We start from the raw sequence: 16836 nt of genomic DNA on the forward strand, positions 1-16836 counted from the left end.
ACTCTTATCATGTCATAAACTGAGAACATTTCTGCTGCACCAAACACAACAGGAAAATATAGCTGCAAGCAGCAATTACCGGGGCCAAGCAGAATAAGACGACAAGACATGCCAAAATGTCTGAAAGTGTCAGACCAACTGCAACAATGAGCAATTAAAGACATTTAAAGAGGATTTTAGGCGAAATGGCTGAAAAATCATGTAAAAAGTGATTCAAAATATGATTTAATGGATTGTCACTTTTGACCAAAAGGTGGCGCTGTTACGAAATTGATGTGGTGTGGTCAGAGTAAGTAGACAGTGACACATACAAAGTTTTGTGTCAATATGTCGAGGCATTGCAGATATAAAGCCTGAATAGTCATTTTGGCATCATGCCTCAACTTTGCTGCTGTGCTATACGAAAACGGTTTCATCAATCGACACGAAATCCATAACTTTTTGTCGGCACAGTCTGGAGATGATACGATTCGATTTTGGTGAAAATCGGACAAACGGTCTAGGAGGAGTTCGAAAAAGTAGGTTTTGACTGAAAATCAAGATGGCGGACAGGAAGTTTGGCCAAATAAGGAAAACTTGGTATCTATGTTCTCGGCTTGACCCAAGGAATCTATTAAGAACCGTGGAATTTCAATAGCCAGATTTATTCAAAAGTTATTAGCCTTTTTGGAAATTTTGTTATAACTTTTGACCACTAGGTGGCGCTGTCTTGAAATATTTTGGTTGCCTTCAGGGGATGGTGCTGATGACACAATCTGAGTTTCGTAATATTACACCAATGCATTTGTTTAGTATAGCATTTTATTTCACAAAACTGTATTGAAGTCAATGGGAATTTCATATTTTGTTCAATTATAGCGCCACCAAGAGGCTCAGTCCCACAATTTTTTTTACGTGTCCTCAGAGTGAGCCCATACATATGTGTGTCAATTTTGGTGAAAATATCTCAATTCGCTTCGGAGTTATAGACATTTATATGAAAAAACACGAAAAAAATGACTGACACATGACTTTGATTGGAAATTAGTACCCCTAAACATCAATATTTTCGCATTTGGGCATTGGCGTATAGCTATCGACCTATGTTTCCAAACTTCTGACGGTGGTTTCGTCTCGATCGGACTAGCGGTTTCAAAGATATAGCCAAATGTTTTTTAAGCGCTAAATCACAACGCTACACAAACCGTAAGGCGAAACCTAGCATGTTTGGTATCGTAGGACTCGGCAACGATTCAGGAGTCTAAAAAGATGAGTTTCGTGAAAATAAGTCGACCACACCCAAAGTTATAAGCATTTGAAAAAAAAAATTCACCACTAGGTGGCGCTGTTTCGAAACTTCTCAGGCTCATTCAGGGCATTGTGCTGATGACCCATACCACGTTTCGTAACAATCCGTTCATGCGTTCATAAAATACAGAATTTTAGCACAAAATTCAAAATGGCCGACAGCCAAAATGACCGATATGGTCAAATTGGATATCAGTCGACTCGGCATGTTGCCCTGAATCTAACGAGACCAATTTTATGATTTTTGGACAAACTGTTCAGAAGTTATAAGCAAAAATAGCCATTTTTCATATCTCCGGACCAGTAGGTGGCGCTGCGCCGAAACACAGCATGTAGCCTCAGGTCATGCTTGTGAGTACAAGTACCAAGTTTGGTCTGAATACGATAAACCGTTGCGGAGATACGGCCTTACGACTGTTTTTGCTAGCGCTACGTAAAATGTATTCGTGCGTTTATCGAAAACGGTTTGACGAATCCATTTGAATTCCATAACTTTTTGTCAGCACTACCTGAAGATGATCTGGTTCAATTTTCGTGCAAATCGGACAAACCGTCTAGGACGAGTTCGAAAAAGTAGCTTTTTTTGAAAATTCAAGATGGCGGCCATATTTTTATGACGGAAAATGACGTCATAGGGTGCAATCGAATCGCCATGAGCTCAGGAATCAGAGGAAAAAAGAATTTCGCTGATTGGCCTTACGGTTCAAAAGTTATTAGCAAAATAAAAGTGAAACTTTGGACAGGTGGTGGCGCTAGAGGGAATGACTTAGAAACACCAAAATTGGTGTATTTAATGTTGAGACGGTCCTCTATCAGAATGTCAAACCAAAACAACTTTCCCGCAATCGGTTCTATGGGCTGCCATAGACTCCCATGGCGGAAGAATAATAATAATAATAATAAATATAGCTGCAAGCAGCAATTACCGGGGCCAAGCAGAATAAGACGACAAGACATGCCAACATGTCTGAAAGTGTCAGACCAACTGCAACAATGAGCAATTAAAGACATTTAAAGAGGATTTTAGGCGAAATGGCTGAAAAATCATGTAAAAAGTGATTCAAAATATGATTTAATGGATTGTCACTTTTGACCAAAAGGTGGCGCTGTTACGAAATTGATGTGGTGTGGTCAGAGTAAGTAGACAGTGACACATACAAAGTTTTGTGTCAATATGTCGAGGCATTGCAGATATAAAGCCTGAATAGTCATTTTGGCATCATGCCTCAACTTTGCTGCTGTGCTATACGAAAACGGTTTCATCAATCGACACGAAATCCATAACTTTTTGTCGGCACAGTCTGGAGATGATACGATTCGATTTTGGTGAAAATCGGACAAACGGTCTAGGAGGAGTTCGAAAAAGTAGGTTTTGAATGAAAATCAAGATGGCGGACAGGAAGTTTGGCCAAATAAGGAAAACTTGGTATCTATGTTCTCGGCTTGACCCAAGGAATCTATTAAGAACCGTGGAATTTCAATAGCCAGATTTATTCAAAAGTTATTAGCCTTTTTGGAAATTTTGTTATAACTTTTGACCACTAGGTGGCGCTGTCTTGAAATATTTTGGTTGCCTTCAGGGGATGGTGCTGATGACACAATCTGAGTTTCGTAATATTACACCAATGCATTTGTTTAGTATAGCATTTTATTTCACAAAACTGTATTGAAGTCAATGGGAATTTCATATTTTGTTCAATTATAGCGCCACCAAGAGGCTCAGTCCCACAATGTTTTTTACGTGTCCTCAGAGTGAGCCCATACATATGTGTGTCAATTTTGGTGAAAATATCTCAATTCGCTTCGGAGTTATAGACATTTATATGAAAAAACACGAAAAAAATGACTGACACATGACTTTGATTGGAAATTAGTACCCCTAAACATCAATATTTTCGCATTTGGGCATTGGCGTATAGCTATCGACCTATGTTTCCAAACTTCTGACGGTGGTTTCGTCTCGATCGGACTAGCGGTTTCAAAGATATAGCCAAATGTTTTTTAAGCGCTAAATCACAACGCTACACAAACCGTAAGGCAAAACCTAGCATGTTTGGTATCGTAGGACTCGGCAACGATTCAGGAGTCTAAAAAGATGAGTTTCGTGAAAATAAGTCGACCACACCCAAAGTTATAAGCATTTGAAAAAAAAAATTCACCACTAGGTGGCGCTGTTTCGAAACTTCTCAGGCTCATTCAGGGCATTGTGCTGATGACCCATACCACGTTTCGTAACAATCCGTTCATGCGTTCATAAAATACAGAATTTTAGCACAAAATTCAAAATGGCCGACAGCCAAAATGACCGATATGGTCAAATTGGATATCAGTCGACTCGGCATGTTGCCCTGAATCTAACGAGACCAATTGTATGATTTTTGGACAAACTGTTCAGAAGTTATAAGCAAAAATAGCCATTTTTCATATCTCCGGACCAGTAGGTGGCGCTGCGCCGAAACACAGCATGTAGCCTCAGGTCATGCTTGTGAGTACATGTACCAAGTTTGGTCTGAATACGATAAACCGTTGCGGAGATACGGCCTTACGACTGTTTTTGCTAGCGCTACGTAAAATGTATTTGTGCGTTTATTGAAAACGGTTTGACGAATCCATTTGAATTCCATAACTTTTTGTCAGCACTACCTGAAGATGATCTGGTTCAATTTTCGTGCAAATCGGACAAACCGTCTAGGACGAGTTCGAAAAAGTAGCTTTTTTTGAAAATTCAAGATGGCGGCCATATTTTTATGACGGCAAATGACGTCATAGGGTGCAATCGAATCGCCATGAGCTCAGGAATCAGAGGAAAAAAGAATTTCGCTGATTGGCCTTACGGTTCAAAAGTTATTAGCAAAATAAAAGTGAAACTTTGGACAGGTGGTGGCGCTAGAGGGAATGACTTAGAAACACCAAAATTGGTGTATTTAATGTTGAGACGGTCCTCTATCAGAATGTCAAACCAAAACAACTTTCCCGCAATCGGTTCTATGGGCTGCCATAGACTCCCATGGCGGAAGAATAATAATAATAATAAATATAGCTGCAAGCAGCAATTACCGGGGCCAAGCAGAATAAGACGACAAGACATGCCAACATGTCTGAAAGTGTCAGACCAACTGCAACAATGAGCAATTAAAGACATTTAAAGAGGATTTTAGGCGAAATGGCTGAAAAATCATGTAAAAAGTGATTCAAAATATGATTTAATGGATTGTCACTTTTGACCAAAAGGTGGCGCTGTTACGAAATTGATGTGGTGTGGTCAGAGTAAGGAGACAGTGACACATACAAAGTTTTGTGTCAATATGTCGAGGCATTGCAGATATAAAGCCTGAATAGTCATTTTGGCATCATGCCTCAACTTTGCTGCTGTGCTATACGAAAACGGTTTCATCAATCAACACGAAATCCATAACTTTTTGTCGGCACAATCTGGAGATGATACGATTCGATTTTGGTGAAAATCGGACAAACGGTCTAGGAGGAGTTCGAAAAAGTAGGTTTTGAATGAAAATCAAGATGGCGGACAGGAAGTTTGGCCAAATAAGGAAAACTTGGTATCTATGTTCTCGGCTTGACCCAAGGAATCTATTAAGACCCGTGGCATTTCAATAGCCAGATTTATTCAAAAGTTATTAGCCTTTTTGGAAATTTTGTTATAACTTTTGACCACTAGGTGGCGCTGTCTTGAAATATTTTGGTTGCCTTCAGGGGATGGTGCTGATGACACAATCTGAGTTTCGTAATATTACACCAATGCATTTGTTTAGTATAGCATTTTATTTCACAAAACTGTATTGAAGTCAATGGGAATTTCATATTTTGTTCAATTATAGCGCCACCAAGAGGCTCAGTCCCACCATTTTTTTTACGTGTCCTCAGAGTGAGCCCATACATATGTGTGTCAATTTTGGTGAAAATATCTCAATTCGCTTCGGAGTTATAGACATTTATATGAAAAAACACGAAAAAAATGACTGACACATGACTTTGATTGGAAATTAGTACCCCTAAACATCAATATTTTCGCATTTGGGCATTGGCGTATAGCTATCGACCTATGTTTCCAAACTTCTGACGGTGGTTTCGTCTCGATCGGACTAGCGGTTTCGAAGATATAGCCAAATGTTTTTTAAGCGCTAAATCACAACGCTACACAAACCGTAAGGCAAAACCTAGCATGTTTGGTATCGTAGGACTCGGCAACGATTCAGGAGTCTAAAAAGATGAGTTTCGTGAAAATAAGTCGACCACACCCAAAGTTATAAGCATTTGAAAAAAAAAATTCACCACTAGGTGGCGCTGTTTCGAAACTTCTCAGGCTCATTCAGGGCATTGTGCTGATGACCCATACCACGTTTCGTAACAATCCGTTCATGCGTTCATAAAATACAGAATTTTAGCACAAAATTCAAAATGGCCGACAGCCAAAATGACCGATATGGTCAAATTGGATATCAGTCGACTCGGCATGTTGCCCTGAATCTAACGAGACCAATTGTATGATTTTTGGACAAACTGTTCAGAAGTAATAAGCAAAAATAGCCATTTTTCATATCTCCGGACCAGTAGGTGGCGCTGCGCCGAAACACAGCATGTAGCCTCAGGTCATGCTTGTGAGTACATGTACCAAGTTTGGTCTGAATACGATAAACCGTTGCGGAGATACGGCCTTACGACTGTTTTTGCTAGCGCTACGTAAAATATATTTGTGCGTTTATTGAAAACGGTTTGACGAATCCATTTGAATTCCATAACTTTTTGTCAGCACTACCTGAAGATGATCTGGTTCAATTTTCGTGCAAATCGGACAAACCGTCTAGGACGAGTTCGAAAAAGTAGCTTTTTTTGAAAATTCAAGATGGCGGCCATATTTTTATGACGGCAAATGACGTCATAGGGTGCTATCGAATCGCCATGAGCTCAGGAATCAGAGGAGAAAAGAATTTCGCTGATTGGCCTTACGGTTCAAAAGTTATTAGCAAAATAAAAGTGAAACTTTGGACAGGTGGTGGCGCTAGAGGGAATGACTTAGAAACACCAAAATTGGTGTATTTAATGTTGAGACGGTCCTCTATCAGAATGTCAAACCAAAACAACTTTCCCGCAATCGGTTCTATGGGCTGCCATAGACTCCCATGGCGGAAGAATAATAATAATAATAATAAATATAGCTGCAAGCAGCCATTACCGGGGCCAAGCTGAATAAGACGACAAGACATGCCGACATGTCTGAAAGTGTCAGACCAACTGCAACAATGAGCAATTAAAGACATTTAAAGAGGATTTTAGGCAAAATGCCTGAAAAATCATAGAAACAATAAATAAAAATATGATTTGATGGATTATCACTTTCGACCAATAGGTGGCGCAGTTACAAAACTGATGTGATGTGGTCAGAGTGAAGTTACAATGACACATACAAAGTTTGGTGTCAATATGTCAAGGCATTGCAGAGATAAAGCCTTAATTAATGCTATTAGCATCATGCCTCAACTTTGCTGCTGCGCTATACGAAAACGGTTTCGTCTATCGACACGAAATCCATAACTTTTAGTCGGCACGGTCTGGAGATGATACGATTCGATTTTGGTGAAAATCGGACAAACGGTCTAGGAGGAGTTCGAAAAAGTAGGTTTTGAATGAAAATCAAGATGGCGGACAAGAAGTTTGACCAAATAAGGAAAATTTGGTATCTATGTTCTCGGCTTGACCCAAGGAATCTATTAAGACCAGTGGCATTTACATAGGCCGATGTATTCAAAAGTTATTAGCAGTTTTGGAAATGTTGTTATAACTTTTGACCACTAGGTGGCGCTGTCTCTAAATATTTTGGGTACCTTCAGGGGATGGTGCTGATGGCACATTCTGAGTTTCGTAATATTACACCAATGCATTTGTTTAGTATAGCATTTTATTTCACAAAACTGCATTGAAGTCAATGGGAATTTCATGTTTTGTTCTATTATAGCGCCACCAAGAGGCTCAGTCCCACCATTTTTTTTATGTGTCCTCAGAGTGAGCCCATACATATATGTGTCGATTTTGGTGCAAAAATCTCAATTTGCTTCGGAGTTATAGACATTTATATGAAAAAACACGAAAAAAATGACTGACACATGACTTTGATTGGAAATTAGTACCCCTAAACATCAATATTTTCGCATTTGGGCATTGGCGTATAGCTATCGACCTATGTTTCCAAACTTCTGACGGTGGTTTCGTCTCGATCGGACTAGCGGTTTCAAAGATATAGCCAAATGTTTTTTAAGCGCTAAATCACAACGCTACACAAACCGTAAGGCAAAACCTAGCATGTTTGGTATCGTAGGACTCGGCAATGATTCAGGAGTCTAAAAAGATGAGTTTCGTGAAAATAAGTCGACCACACCCAAAGTTATAAGCATTTGAAAAAAAAAATTCACCACTAGGTGGCGCTGTTTCGAAACTTCTCAGGCTCATTCAGGGCATTGTGCTGATGACCCATACCACGTTTCGTAACAATCCGTTCATGCGTTCATAAAATACAGAATTTTAGCACAAAATTCAAAATGGCCGACAGCCAAAATGACCGATATGGTCAAATTGGATATCAGTCGACTCGGCATGTTGCCCTGAATCTAACGAGACCAATTGTATGATTTTTGGACAAACTGTTCAGAAGTTATAAGCAAAAATAGCCATTTTTCATATCTCCGGACCAGTAGGTGGCGCTGCGCCGAAACACAGCATGTAGCCTCAGGTCATGCTTGTGAGTACAAGTACCAAGTTTGGTCTGAATACGATAAACCGTTGCGGAGATACGGCCTTACGACTGTTTTTGCTAGCGCTACGTAAAATGTATTCGTGCGTTTATCGAAAACGGTTTGACGAATCCATTTGAATTCCATAACTTTTTGTCAGCACTACCTGAAGATGATCTGGTTCAATTTTCGTGCAAATCGGACAAACCGTCTAGGACGAGTTCGAAAAAGTAGCTTTTTTTGAAAATTCAAGATGGCGGCCATATTTTTATGACGGCAAATGACGTCATAGGGTGCAATCGAATCGCCATGAGCTCAGGAATCAGTGGAAAAAAGAATTTCGCTGATTGGCCTTACGGTTCAAAAGTTATTAGCAAAATAAAAGTGAAATTTTGGACAGGTGGTGGCGCTAGAGGGAATGACTTAGAAACACCAAAATTGGTGTATTTAATGTTGAGACGGTCCTCTATCAGAATGTCAAACCAAAACAACTTTCCCGCAATCGGTTCTATGGGCTGCCATAGACTCCCAGTCGGAAGAAGGAAGAATAATAATAATAACAAGCAGCCATTACCGGGGCCAAGCTGAATAAGACGACAAGACATGCCGACATGTCTGAAAGTGTCAGACCAACTGCAACAATGAGCAATTAAAGACATTTAAAGAGGATTTTAGGCAAAATGCCTGAAAAATCATAGAAACAATAAATAAAAATATGATTTGATGGATTATCACTTTCGACCAATAGGTGGCGCAGTTACAAAACTGATGTGATGTGGTCAGAGTGAAGTTACAATGACACATACAAAGTTTGGTGTCAATATGTCAAGGCATTGCAGAGATAAAGCCTTAATTAATGCTATTAGCATCATGCCTCAACTTTGCTGCTGCGCTATACGAAAACGGTTTCGTCTATCGACACGAAATCCATAACTTTTAGTCGGCACGGTCTGGAGATGATACGATTCGATTTTGGTGAAAATCGGACAAACGGTCTAGGAGGAGTTCGAAAAAGTAGGTTTTGAATGAAAATCAAGATGGCGGACAAGAAGTTTGACCAAATAAGGAAAATTTGGTATCTATGTTCTCGGCTTGACCCAAGGAATCTATTAAGACCAGTGACATTTACATAGGCCGATGTATTCAAAAGTTATTAGCAGTTTTGGAAATGTTGTTATAACTTTTGACCACTAGGTGGCGCTGTCTCTAAATATTTTGGGTACCTTCAGGGGATGGTGCTGATGGCACATTCTGAGTTTCGTAATATTACACCAATGCATTTGTTTAGTATAGCATTTTATTTCACAAAACTGCATTGAAGTCAATGGGAATTTCATGTTTTGTTCTATTATAGCGCCACCAAGAGGCTCAGTCCCACCATTTTTTTAATGTGTCCTCAGAGTGAGCCCATACATATATGTGTCGATTTTGGTGCAAAAATCTCAATTTGCTTCGGAGTTATAGACATTTATATGAAAAAACACGAAAAAAATGACTGACACATGACTTTGATTGGAAATTAGTACCCCTAAACATCAATATTTTCGCATTTGGGCATTGGCGTATAGCTATCGACCTATGTTTCCAAACTTCTGACGGTGGTTTCGTCTCGATCGGACTAGCGGTTTCAAAGATATAGCCAAATGTTTTTTAAGCGCTAAATCACAACGCTACACAAACCGTAAGGCGAAACCTAGCATGTTTGGTATCGTAGGACTCGGCAACGATTCAGGAGTCTAAAAAGATGAGTTTCGTGAAAATAAGTCGACCACACCCAAAGTTATAAGCATTTGAAAAAAAAAATTCACCACTAGGTGGCGCTGTTTCGAAACTTCTCAGGCTCATTCAGGGCATCGTGCTGATGACCCATACCACATTTCGTAACAATCCGTTCATGCGTTCATAAAATACAGAATTTTAGCACAAAATTCAAAATGGCCGACAGCCAAAATGACCGATATGGTCAAATTGGATATCAGTCGACTCGGCATGTTGCCCTGAATCTAACGAGACCAATTGTATGATTTTTGGACAAACTGTTCAGAAGTTATAAGCAAAAATAGCCATTTTTCATATCTCCGGACCAGTAGGTGGCGCTGCGCCGAAACGCAGCATGTAGCCTCAGGTCATGCTTGTGAGTACAAGTACCAAGTTTGGTCTGAATACGATAAACCGTTGCGGAGATACGGCCTTACGACTGTTTTTGCTAGCGCTACGTAAAATGTATTTGTGCGTTTATTGAAAACGGTTTGACGAATCCATTTGAATTCCATAACTTTTGGTCAGCACTACCTGAAGATGATCTGGTTCAATTTTCGTGCAAATCGGACAAACCGTCTAGGACGAGTTCGAAAAAGTAGCTTTTTTTGAAAATTCAAGATGGCGGCCATATTTTTATGACGGCAAATGACGTCATAGGGTGCAATCGAATCGCCATGAGCTCAGGAATCAGAGGAAAAAAGAATTTCGCTAATTGGCCTTACGGTTCAAAAGTTATTAGCAAAATAAAAGTGAAACTTTGGACAGGTGGTGGCGCTAGAGGGAATGACTTAGAAACACCAAAATTGGTGTATTTAATGTTGAGACGGTCCTCTATCAGAATGTCAAACCAAAACAACTTTCCCGCAATCGGTTCTATGGGCTGCCATAGACTCCCATGGCGGAAGAATAATAATAATAATAATAATAATAATAAATATAGCTGCAAGCAGCAATTACCGGGGCCAAGCAGAATAAGACGACAAGACATGCCAACATGTCTGAAACAATGAGCAATTAAAGACATTTAAAGAGGATTTTAGGCGAAATGGCTGAAAAATCATGTAAAAAGTGATTCAAAATATGATTTAATGGATTGTCACTTTTGACCAAAAGGTGGCGCTGTTACGAAATTGATGTGGTGTGGTCAGAGTAAGGAGACAGTGACACATACAAAGTTTTGTGTCAATATGTCGAGGCATTGCAGATATAAAGCCTGAATAGTCATTTTGGCATCATGCCTCAACTTTTCTGCTGTGCTATACGAAAACGGTTTCATCAATCGACACGAAATCCATAACTTTTTGTCGGCACAGTCTGGAGATGATACGATTCGATTTTGGTGAAAATCGGACAAACGGTCTAGGAGGAGTTCGAAAAAGTAGGTTTTGAATGAAAATCAAGATGGCGGACAGGAAGTTTGGCCAAATAAGGAAAACTTGGTATCTATGTTCTCGGCTTGACCCAAGGAATCTATTAAGACCCGTGGCATTTCAATAGCCAGATTTATTCAAAAGTTATTAGCCTTTTTGGAAATTTTGTTATAACTTTTGACCACTAGGTGGCGCTGTCTTGAAATATTTTGGTTGCCTTCAGGGGATGGTGCTGATGACACAATCTGAGTTTCGTAATATTACACCAATGCATTTGTTTAGTATAGCATTTTATTTCACAAAACTGTATTGAAGTCAATGGGAATTTCATATTTTGTTCAATTATAGCGCCACCAAGAGGCTCAGTCCCACAATTTTTTTTACGTGTCCTCAGAGTGAGCCCATACATATGTGTGTCAATTTTGGTGAAAATATCTCAATTCGCTTCGGAGTTATAGACATTTATATGAAAAAACACGAAAAAAATGACTGACACATGACTTTGATTGGAAATTAGTACCCCTAAACATCAATATTTTCGCATTTGGGCATTGGCGTATAGCTATCGACCTATGTTTCCAAACTTCTGACGGTGGTTTCGTCTCGATCGGACTAGCGGTTTCAAAGATATAGCCAAATGTTTTTTAAGCGCTAAATCACAACGCTACACAAACCGTAAGGCGAAACCTAGCATGTTTGGTATCGTAGGACTCGGCAACGATTCAGGAGTCTAAAAAGATGAGTTTCGTGAAAATAAGTCGACCACACCCAAAGTTATAAGCATTTGAAAAAAAAAATTCACCACTAGGTGGCGCTGTTTCGAAACTTCTCAGGCTCATTCAGGGCATTGTGCTGATGACCCATACCACATTTCTTAACAATCCGTTCATGCGTTCATAAAATACAGAATTTTAGCACAAAATTCAAAATGGCCGACAGCCAAAATGACCGATATGGTCAAATTGGATATCAGTCGACTCGGCATGTTGCCCTGAATCTAACGAGACCAATTGTATGATTTTTGGACAAACTGTTCAGAAGTTATAAGCAAAAATAGCCATTTTTCATATCTCCGGACCAGTAGGTGGCGCTGCGCCGAAACACAGCATGTAGCCTCAGGTCATGCTTGTGAGTACAAGTACCAAGTTTGGTCTGAATACGATAAACCGTTGCGGAGATACGGCCTTACGACTGTTTTTGCTAGCGCTACGTAAAATGTATTTGTGCGTTTATCGAAAACGGTTTGACGAATCCATTTGAATTCCATAACTTTTTGTCAGCACTACCTGAAGATGATCTGGTTCAATTTTCGTGCAAATCGGACAAACCGTCTAGGACGAGTTCGAAAAAGTAGCTTTTTTTGAAAATTCAAGATGGCGGCCATATTTTTATGACGGCAAATGACGTCATAGGGTGCAATCGAATCGCCATGAGCTCAGGAATCAGAGGAAAAAAGAATTTCGCTGATTGGCCTTACGGTTCAAAAGTTATTAGCAAAATAAAAGTGAAACTTTGGACAGGTGGTGGCGCTAGAGGGAATGACTTAGAAACACCAAAATTGGTGTATTTAATGTTGAGACGGTCCTCTATCAGAATGTCAAACCAAAACAACTTTCCCGCAATCGGTTCTATGGGCTGCCATAGACTCCCATGGCGGAAGAATAATAATAATAATAATAATAATAATAATAAATATAGCTGCAAGCAGCCATTACCGGGGCCAAGCTGAATAAGACGACAAGACATGCCGACATGTCTGAAAGTGTCAGACCAACTGCAACAATGAGCAATTAAAGACATTTAAAGAGGATTTTAGGCAAAATGCCTGAAAAATCATAGAAACAATAAATAAAAATATGATTTGATGGATTATCACTTTCGACCAATAGGTGGCGCAGTTACAAAACTGATGTGATGTGGTCAGAGTGAAGTTACAATGACACATACAAAGTTTGGTGTCAATATGTCAAGGCATTGCAGAGATAAAGCCTTAATTAATGCTATTAGCATCATGCCTCAACTTTGCTGCTGCGCTATACGAAAACGGTTTCGTCTATCGACACGAAATCCATAACTTTTAGTCGGCACGGTCTGGAGATGATACGATTCGATTTTGGTGAAAATCGGACAAACGGTCTAGGAGGAGTTCGAAAAAGTAGGTTTTGAATGAAAATCAAGATGGCGGACAAGAAGTTTGACCAAATAAGGAAAATTTGGTATCTATGTTCTCAGCTTGACCCAAGGAATCTATTAAGACCAGTGGCATTTACATAGGCCGATGTATTCAAAAGTTATTAGCAGTTTTGGAAATGTTGTTATAACTTTTGACCACTAGGTGGCGCTGTCTCTAAATATTTTGGGTACCTTCAGGGGATGGTGCTGATGGCACATTCTGAGTTTCGTAATATTACACCAATGCATTTGTTTAGTATAGCATTTTATTTCACAAAACTGCATTGAAGTCAATGGGAATTTCATGTTTTGTTCTATTATAGCGCCACCAAGAGGCTCAGTCCCACCATTTTTTTTATGTGTCCTCAGAGTGAGCCCATACATATATGTGTCGATTTTGGTGCAAAAATCTCAATTTGCTTCGGAGTTATAGACATTTATATGAAAAAACACGAAAAAAATGACTGACACATGACTTTGATTGGAAATTAGTACCCCTAAACATCAATATTTTCGCATTTGGGCATTGGCGTATAGCTATCGACCTATGTTTCCAAACTTCTGACGGTGGTTTCGTCTCGATCGGACTAGCGGTTTCAAAGATATAGCCAAATGTTTTTTAAGCGCTAAATCACAACGCTACACAAACCGTAAGGCGAAACCTAGCATGTTTGGTATCGTAGGACTCGGCAACGATTCAGGAGTCTAAAAAGATGAGTTTCGTGAAAATAAGTCGACCACACCCAAAGTTATAAGCATTTGAAAAAAAAAATTCACCACTAGGTGGCGCTGTTTCGAAACTTCTCAGGCTCATTCAGGGCATTGTGCTGATGACCCATACCACGTTTCGTAACAATCCGTTCATGCGTTCATAAAATACAGAATTTTAGCACAAAATTCAAAATGGCCGACAGCCAAAATGACCGATATGGTCAAATTGGATATCAGTCGACTCGGCATGTTGCCCTGAATCTAACGAGACCAATTTTATGATTTTTGGACAAACTGTTCAGAAGTTATAAGCAAAAATAGCCATTTTTCATATCTCCGGACCAGTAGGTGGCGCTGCGCCGAAACACAGCATGTAGCCTCAGGTCATGCTTGTGAGTACAAGTACCAAGTTTGGTCTGAATACGATAAACCGTTGCGGAGATACGGCCTTACGACTGTTTTTGCTAGCGCTACGTAAAATGTATTTGTGCGTTTATCGAAAACGGTTTGACGAATCCATTTGAATTCCATAACTTTTTGTCAGCACTACCTGAAGATGATCTGGTTCAATTTTCGTGCAAATCGGACAAACCGTCTAGGACGAGTTCGAAAAAGTAGCTTTTTTTGAAAATTCAAGATGGCGGCCATATTTTTATGACGGAAAATGACGTCATAGGGTGCAATCGAATCGCCATGAGCTCAGGAATCAGAGGAAAAAAGAATTTCGCTGATTGGCCTTACGGTTCAAAAGTTATTAGCAAAATAAAAGTGAAACTTTGGACAGGTGGTGGCGCTAGAGGGAATGACTTAGAAACACCAAAATTGGTGTATTTAATGTTGAGACGGTCCTCTATCAGAATGTCAAACCAAAACAACTTTCCCGCAATCGGTTCTATGGGCTGCCATAGACTCCCATGGCGGAAGAATAATAATAATAAATATAGCTGCAAGCAGCAATTACCGGGGCCAAGCAGAATAAGACGACAAGACATGCCAACATGTCTGAAAGTGTCAGACCAACTGCAACAATGAGCAATTAAAGACATTTAAAGAGGATTTTAGGCGAAATGGCTGAAAAATCATGTAAAAAGTGATTCAAAATATGATTTAATGGATTGTCACTTTTGACCAAAAGGTGGCGCTGTTACGAAATTGATGTGGTGTGGTCAGAGTAAGTAGACAGTGACACATACAAAGTTTTGTGTCAATATGTCGAGGCATTGCAGATATAAAGCCTGAATAGTCATTTTGGCATCATGCCTCAACTTTGCTGCTGCGCTATACGAAAACGGTTTCATCAATCGACACGAAATCCATAACTTTTTGTCGGCACAGTCTGGAGATGATACGATTCGATTTTGGTGAAAATCGGACAAACGGTCTAGGAGGAGTTCGAAAAAGTAGGTTTTGAATGAAAATCAAGATGGCGGACAGGAAGTTTGGCCAAATAAGGAAAACTTGGTATCTATGTTCTCGGCTTGACCCAAGGAATCTATTAAGAACCGTGGAATTTCAATAGCCAGATTTATTCAAAAGTTATTAGCCTTTTTGGAAATTTTTTTATAACTTTTGACCACTAGGTGGCGCTGTCTTGAAATATTTTGGTTGCCTTCAGGGGATGGTGCTGATGACACAATCTGAGTTTCGTAATATTACACCAATGCATTTGTTTAGTATAGCATTTTATTTCACAAAACTGTATTGAAGTCAATGGGAATTTCATATTTTGTTCAATTATAGCGCCACCAAGAGGCTCAGTCCCACAATTTTTTTTACGTGTCCTCAGAGTGAGCCCATACATATGTGTGTCAATTTTGGTGAAAATATCTCAATTCGCTTCGGAGTTATAGACATTTATATGAAAAAACACGAAAAAAATGACTGACACATGACTTTGATTGGAAATTAGTACCCCTAAACATCAATATTTTCGCATTTGGGCATTGGCGTATAGCTATCGACCTATGTTTCCAAACTTCTGACGGTGGTTTCGTCTCGATCGGACTAGCGGTTTCAAAGATATAGCCAAATGTTTTTTAAGCGCTAAATCACAACGCTACACAAACCGTAAGGCGAAACCTAGCATGTTTGGTATCGTAGGACTCGGCAACGATTCAGGAGTCTAAAAAGATGAGTTTCGTGAAAATAAGTCGACCACACCCAAAGTTATAAGCATTTGAAAAAAAAAATTCACCACTAGGTGGCGCTGTTTCGAAACTTCTCAGGCTCATTCAGGGCATTGTGCTGATGACCCATACCACGTTTCGTAACAATCCGTTCATGCGTTCATAAAATACAGAATTTTAGCACAAAATTCAAAATGGCCGACAGCCAAAATGACCGATATGGTCAAATTGGATATCAGTCGACTCGGCATGTTGCCCTGAATCTAACGAGACCAATTTTATGATTTTTGGACAAACTGTTCAGAAGTTATAAGCAAAAATAGCCATTTTTCATATCTCCGGACCAGTAGGTGGCGCTGCGCCGAAACACAGCATGTAGCCTCAGGTCATGCTTGTGAGTACAAGTACCAAGTTTGGTCTGAATACGATAAACCGTTGCGGAGATACGGCCTTACGACTGTTTTTGCTAGCGCTACGTAAAATGTATTTGTGCGTTTATCGAAAACGGTTTGACGAATCCATTTGAATTCCATAACTTTTTGTCAGCACTACCTGAAGATGATCTGGTTCAATTTTCGTGCAAATCGGACAAACCGTCTAGGACGAGTTCGAAAAAGTAGCTTTTTTTGAAAATTCAAGATGGCGGCCATATTTTTATGACGGAAA

General features: G+C 39.6%; 1 protein-coding gene across 5 annotated transcripts in view; it reads right to left on the reverse strand.

Moving 5' to 3' along the window:
- znf385d (zinc finger protein 385D) overlaps nt 1-16836 on the reverse strand; it is a 284480-nt gene that overhangs the window by 98798 nt on the left and 168846 nt on the right. The window lies entirely within an intron of this gene.

The sequence above is a fragment of the Scardinius erythrophthalmus genome, assembly GCF_964197995.2.
Source record: "Scardinius erythrophthalmus genome assembly, chromosome: 16".
NCBI lineage: Eukaryota > Metazoa > Chordata > Actinopteri > Cypriniformes > Leuciscidae > Scardinius > Scardinius erythrophthalmus.